This window comes from Paramisgurnus dabryanus, chromosome 11, assembly GCF_030506205.2.
Source record: "Paramisgurnus dabryanus chromosome 11, PD_genome_1.1, whole genome shotgun sequence".
Classification (NCBI taxonomy): Eukaryota; Metazoa; Chordata; class Actinopteri; order Cypriniformes; family Cobitidae; genus Paramisgurnus; species Paramisgurnus dabryanus.
In genome coordinates this window covers 33,011,810-33,019,130 of record NC_133347.1, presented here as the reverse complement: position 1 = coordinate 33,019,130, position 7,321 = coordinate 33,011,810, and the positions used below count along the sequence as shown (strand labels likewise).

Here is a 7,321-nt window from a genome sequence, read left to right as displayed (position 1 = left end):
AATATAACAAGATAACTTTGTTTGAAATGGGTTTGACCAAAAGAAAATGTTGATTTCATCTATACTACTACTAAGTACTTATACTATATTGACTGGGTTGATATAATTAGAGTGTTAAGTGGATGTTAGCATTCTTGCAGCAGAGTTTTGAATGTCATGTTAGCGGTCCATAAAATAGTGAGTTACAATATTCAAGGCGTGACAAAAGCACAGTACCAGTGTTTTAGCATCTTTTATTACACGGCTCTCTGGAATGCTTGATTCTGATTGGTCAGTTGAGACATTTGCAGGTTCGTTCTTTTCAAATAATAACCGCTCCAAAATAATAACGCATAGCCGGTACTACTTGCACGAGTAAAATCGCTCCACGCCAATAAAGATCAATAAAGATTACTGTCTGTTTGGCGCCATCTTGTGACAAACACTCGACAACCACGACAAGACACAGACAGCTTACTGAGACTGAACTTAGAGCAATAGAGCATGACAGCTACGAAGCCAACACACAGAATGGGCATTAAAACTTCTCAAAGACTGGTTAAAGAGAAAAAAAATGGAGACAGACAAGTATGAAGCAGAGGATCTTAATAAGGTATTACGATCATTTTATGCATCTGTGCAAAGTTTCGCGGAAGGATAAAAATGTTAATTTAAAACAAATATGCCAATAAAATGTTTCAAATTCATATTCATGTCCAGTTTTTTTCTTATGTGGCAAGTACAATTTTCAAAGTAGTCGGGTCACAGATCTTTTCATACAGCATGACTATCTGGGGTAGGGTTCAGTCCCTGATGGTGACAGGGGGTTTAACACTGCATGACTTTACCATAGGAAGAATCACCGAAAACTTTGTCCCGGTCCGCAAACTATGTCTAGGAAACAATGCGAGGTCGCGCGTGCAAGACCAGAGTTTTCACGTGACACTGTGGATTATTATTAAAAATGGTAGCCCGCAAGAAGCTTGCCATACAAATTGCATGTGTGCTTATTTGTAGCAAAAAGAAGCCCTTTTCTTAATCAAATCCATGCTTGCTGATATTATTGGCTGTACCTTTATAACTCCTCCCTGAACTTCCAGCTGCTCTACATGTTGCTCTCTCATTGGCTGTAGGTCATCCCCAATGTTTTTTCAGTCAAAACACGTTTCACACGGCATGATTTTGACTCAATGATTCTAGAGTGCGTTTTTGATCATTCACACTGTGTGATTGTCACTCGTGTGCACGAGCACTGATTTGCCTAGGACTTCAGGCATTTGTCGGCGATTTCTCAAAACATTTCCGCAAGACAAAATCAGGGGTAAAATCGTGCAGTCTGAACTTTGCATAAGCTGGCTAAATTAATATCACTTTAGAGGAATAGTCTACTCATTTTCAATATTAAAATATGTTATTATCTTAACTAAGAAGAGTTGATACATCCCTCTATCATCTTAGTGCGTGCACGTAAGTGCTGGAGCGCGCTGCTACACTTCGATAACATTTAGCTTAGCCCCATTCATTCAATGGTACCACTCAGAGATAAAGTTAGAAGTGACCAAACACATCAACGTTTTTCCTATTTAAGACGAGTAGTCATACGAGCAAGTTTGGTGGTTCAAAATAAAACGTAGCGCTTTTGGGAGTACTCCCAAAAGTGCTGTTCCACCATACAATATAGTTCCTCTTTTAAATCCGCTTAGAAAAGCGCTACGTTTTATTTTGTACCACCAAACTTGCTCGTATAACTACTCGTCTTAAATAGGAAAAACGTTGATGTGTTTGGTCACTTCTAACTTTATCTCTGAGTGGTACCATTGAATGAATGGGGCTAAGCTAAATGTTATCGAAGTGTAGCAGCGCGCTCCAGCGCTTATGTGCACGCACACAGATGATAGAGGGATGTATCAACTCTTCTTAGTTAAGGTAATAACATATTTTAATATTGAAAATTAGTAGACTATTCCTTTAATGCATACCTTTCACACTGCAGTCAGATTAACAATGTTCACTCAGAAGAAAACATTTAACATTGCTGAGCACTTGTGATAACATTTCAAGGGTATTATGGCGCTTTTCCTTTGCATAGTTTAGTTTCGACTATTGTGTACTATAGGTGGTGACGTCACTGCCTGCGAGAAAACTGATCATTCTCCAAGTCCCATGTAAACGCAGTTGTCTGAATAGCCGGCTTACTGATTTGCGTGTAAACGCATGAAAACAGTTTTATGTAATAAGCAGATTTTTGATAGTTTTTGATCCGCTTATTGATTTACAGTGAGTAAGTTTACATGCACAGAATAAGCGGATAACTATTAAAAATCTGCTTATTATAGAAAACAGTTTTTATGCGTTTACATGCAAATCAATAAGCCGGCTATGCAGTCAACTGCGTTTACATGGGACTTGGAGAATTATCAGTTTTCTCGCAGGCAGTGACGTCACCACCTATAGTACATAATAGTCGATCAAAAAGCCGACGGCATATCTGTCTTAAGCTATATAGTTGTATCTCTTCTCGTGTCTGCAGAACATGTAAATGTAACACAAGCTTCTATTTTAACAGTTTCTCTGCCAACTGCTTTAGTCGAGCGGAGACTTTTATGCATTACTTTGCACTTACTTCCGCGTGTGACGTTCATCTTTCATACGCGGGGACATGCGTACATGGACAAAACCGTGAGAAAGCCGGTTAAGGTGTTTACATGCCACGCGAAATCGGCGTAATGAGCAAAAAACTACCTGTGCCGATCGGTTTTTGCTTACGCCGTTTATGGGCTTTCCCCGATTAAAGAAAACCGTTTTACGCGTTTACATGACCCCACGTGTTATCAGTTTATTAAGCATAATCGGCATAAGACTGTGCATGTAAACACACTCAGTGTTTTCGCATCACGTTTGGTATCAGCTCGGGTCGCTTGGAATCCCAACCGAGGTGGTATGAAAAAAGTATTGGGTATTACGTACTGCACCCAATGGAAAAGCTCCCAAAGTAAGCTGACCCAAACTAAACCAAACCGTGGGGTACTATGCAATGGGAAAGCACCATTAGAGGCTAAACGAACATAACAGGGCCCGTTTAGTTAACTGGGTGCAAATTTTAAAAGAGGATAACAAGGTGCAAGCTAGCCAACAACGATTGTTTTCATTGTTCTCGATACTGAAAGCACTCCAAATTTAAAAACAGCAGAGCTAAATGTTAAAATTGACCAGAGCTCTAATTTAATGCACTCTAATAGTGTATTATTAGTAATGTTATATAATTACATTATATATACACACTCGATTACAATAAAATGTATTAGTTTAAATTTCTATGATTTAACATACGAATGAAACAATTACAATGCCATTAGGGACATCCAAATTAAACATTCACTACATTTAGCACCTAACATTACGCCATGTGCAGGCCTCACCACGTGCGTCACGCACAGGGCCAGCAGAATCATTCAAATGGATTCTTAAAACACCATGTACAATAACTTACATGTTTATTAACAGTCAACCAGATCTATTTTCTTTCATTAAACTAACTAAATAAACAACATACATACCTGTAAACAGACCGACATCAGCAGTGGATCAACGGGGCAATGGTTTATCTCTCACTATCTAGACTGAGCATAATAGGAGTATTATAAGGACATTATGAATTTCATAATCGTATTACAACACTTCATCACAACCAACACTATCAAATCCTGTTATCACTTAAATCAATAAATAAAATGCATTTGGACGATAAAACTCAGCATACCAGAGAAACGTCCACGAGAAAAACACCGTAATACGATTGCACGTCGTACATGGAGAAACCCCGAGATGTTCCACCGATGACGCTCCGACCCTAAACGAAGACGCGAAGAAAAGTTCCTTTAAACTTAACGTTATATTCGCTTACTTGTGAACGATAACATTTACAAAATTGTGTGAGGTTCATTAACCCATTTAAATTATAAAACAGGAAAAAACGTAGTATAACCAGTAAATTCAAGAAAAGAATACTATAGGGGAAAAAGATATTCAAATAATTCCCACCAGTTACAAATGCATACTTTTTATATTGAACTGAAAACACTCTTACCTTCGTTCGAAACGCAGAAGAAACATTACATCCTTATTCCAAAACGACAATGCAGCTCCATGATATCCGAGATTGGCTTACCTAAAAGCATTGAATTGAAAACACCCGCGCAAATCTGACAACCGTTTGTCAATTCAAACTTCTAAGCATGTGACCAAATCATCTTCTTCTTCTTCTTTAGTGTTTAACTGGCGGTTGGCAACCAACTTATAGGAGCATTACCGCCACCGACTGGACTGGAGTGTGGATCAAGATATACATACTTAAAAAAAATAAAAATAAACTTCTCTAATCGACTCTTACGACCTACGACACATTCGACACAAATGCACACACAAACAAAAAACAATATGCCTCTGAATAAATTGTGATGTTGTTGAATAAAAGTATTAATATTAAATATTTGTAGAATTTTTATTTTCATTATTCTGTGGAAATATTTTGATCTTTGTCAAAACACATCATTCTCTGAATAGTCAACAAAAGTTACAATCACAAATATATATGCATGTGTATATGTATGTGGTGTATGTATGTAGTTATATAGGCGTGTGTGTGCGTGTGTGTGTGTGCGTGTGTTTGTGCGTGCGTGTGTGTGTGTGTTTGTTTGTGTGTGTGTATGGCCTATAACATATTGCTAACCATTCGCATTTGTTGGTGTGTTTTTGTGCACGTGTAAAACGTGTAGACCTATCTGAAAAAAGAAAAGATTCTGTTGCTTCTCCCGTATGACTGTTGACCCCCCATACTTCACTACATCACCCTATTTTTTAACATCGACAAATCTATTTCATACAAAATAATTTCATGTATTGTGAGACTTCAGTTTCATTAGTCACTAGGTAAACACCCTGAAAATAACAAAAGTGTAGTAAACAGTTGTGCTTCATGATAACGTGTGTTTATGTTTATGATTACGAACTGTGTTATCATTTGCTTCACATGTTCAATTAAATTCTCTGAGAACTGTGGGTAGGATGATTAAGTGTATTAGGGATGCTTTGCCCCATGAATTAAGTAAGCAAGGTACGAGAGGCTTCGCGTCGTGCCTAACAACGCCCTTCAGCCGTTACTTATTCACTATACAGCACTTGCCTCATGTACCTTATTGCTTTTATAAAACGGTTACCACACAATATTAAAGTAAATAAAAAAATTAGTGCAACTTTCATGAAGTTAAATCAATAAAAAGCATTCCTTCCGTTAGAAAAAATAGTCCCTGACCATGATCAAAAATGTCTTCCAATGTGTAATATGCATGAAAGCTCAAATAAAAACAACAAACCGATGCTGGTGGTTGCTAAGGGTGTTGCTAAGAGCGCAGTGATTCACAGAACCGTTGGGTGAAGCGGACATAGCCGTAAATAAAGCACACCTATTGACCAATCAGAATCAAGGATTGGAACTAACCGTTTTATAATGTCCTTTATACCACGGGCCTATTGAATGCTGTTTGGCTGAGAAATGTTCCATGGGTGTTGATTATTTTTCTGTAAACCGCACGGCTACCCTGCTGAAAAAAAACAGCATCAAACCAGCATGGACCAGCATGGGAATTATGCTGGTCTATGCTGGTTTAGCTGGTGGTCACAGCATACCAGCACCAAAACACAACATATGCTGGTATGACCAGCTGCGGCTGCTGGTGCTAATGCTGGTTTAGCTGGTGCTAATGCTGGTTTGTTGCTGGTTTAGCTGGTGCTAATGCTGGTGCTGATGCTGGTTTTGCTGGTGTTCACTAGCAAACCAGCACCAAAACACAACATATGCTGGTCTTGCTGGTATGCTGGTTTTTTCAGCAGGGTAACCTTTAAAATGTCTTAAAATTAGGCACCAGAGCAATGTTTGTGATAACCTTGGTAAAAGAGGAATAATTGACTCCGGTCCTTTGAATTATTTGAAAATAATGGACACCCGCAGTGTAACAGCACTACCACCTTGGGTGTGCATTATTTTCTTCAACGGTCTGTCGTCAATTATTCCTTACATATAAACTCAGCTCTGGTAGATGGTTTTACATCTCAGAACTTCCCTGAGCTGAAGCTGACCCCTGAGGAGTTGTTATATAAACTATACTACATTGTTGAAGGGGATTTGTTTTTTCATAATGTGGCAAAGAAATACTTTTATGTATGTGTTAAATCTGTGATGTTGGACATTTGCAAGGAAAAATAAATACTAAATTGAGGGATAAGATCTCTATTTGCGAAGAAGTACATCCATCATGGAGAGAGTATAAACCTCCGATCTTCAAGAAATGTGGAGATCTTCAGTGTAGAGTTGTGCTATAGCCTCAAAATAGTTTTTAAAATTGTATAAGATTGTTCTGTCCCGTAATGCTCATGATGTTTTTCATATGTTTTTTTGAATGTCCAAGACTTGGTCCTTCATTTGTAATACTTAAAAAGTTGATAACAAAATTGGGGTTTTCATATAACAATACCTATAGTTTATATTAGGATATAAATATAGAAGTTTATGAAAACAACAATGATTCTTGCCATTTTTGTATTGCCCAAGCTAAGTTAGCCATTTTGAAATCCCACCAGTGTAAAAATGCAGGAAAATAAGTTGATAAAGAAGCTGCTTAGCTCTTTAATAGAATCTCGAGTGACCATTGAGTATACATATTACAAATACACAGTTGCTTTGTTTGGAATGGAGATTGGGTGTAAGAGAGGCTGACTGTGAGTGTGTACTAAAGCTTAGTTTTTAATTGGTAAAATGGTTGTTGTTTATAATGTATATGTATACTCCACTTTTTCGTTTTTCAAAAATATGCTAATTTTCCAGCTCCCCTAGAGTTAAACATTTGGTTTTTACCGTTTTGGAATCCATTCAGCTGATCTCCAGGTGTGGCGGTACCACTTTTAGCATAGCTTAGCATAATCCATTGAATCTGATTAGTCCATTTGCATCACACTCAAAAATAACCAAAGAGTTTCAATATTTTTCCTATTTAAAACTTGACTCTTCTGTAGTACTCATGTACTTAGACCGATGGAAATTAAAAGTTGCGATTCTCTCATTCTGGTGTAATAATCAAGGACTTTGCTGCCGTAACATGGCTGCAGCAGGAGTAGTGATATTACGCACTGCCCGAAAATAGTCCCCTTGATTAATTTTAATAGAGGGTATGCACGTGACATCACCTTTGGTGAAAGACAGAGTGGCAGAATTTGTGTACAGTGTGAAATCAGTGAAAATACAGGGAAAACGTGTCTAAATGGAAAAAAGCTGTTGTGTTATAACCTG

At 37.8% G+C, this 7,321-nt stretch overlaps 1 long non-coding RNA gene across 1 annotated transcript; it reads right to left on the bottom strand.

The window, feature by feature from the left end:
• Positions 1-3,531: 3,531 nt before the first annotated feature.
• On the bottom strand, positions 3,532-4,205 carry LOC135730168 (uncharacterized). Its single transcript, XR_010525916.2, has 3 exons — positions 4,067-4,205; positions 3,740-3,829; positions 3,532-3,599 (listed from the first exon to the last, which is right to left on the bottom strand). It is a non-coding gene; the product is annotated as an uncharacterized lncRNA (long non-coding RNA).
• Positions 4,206-7,321: the final 3,116 nt, after the last annotated feature.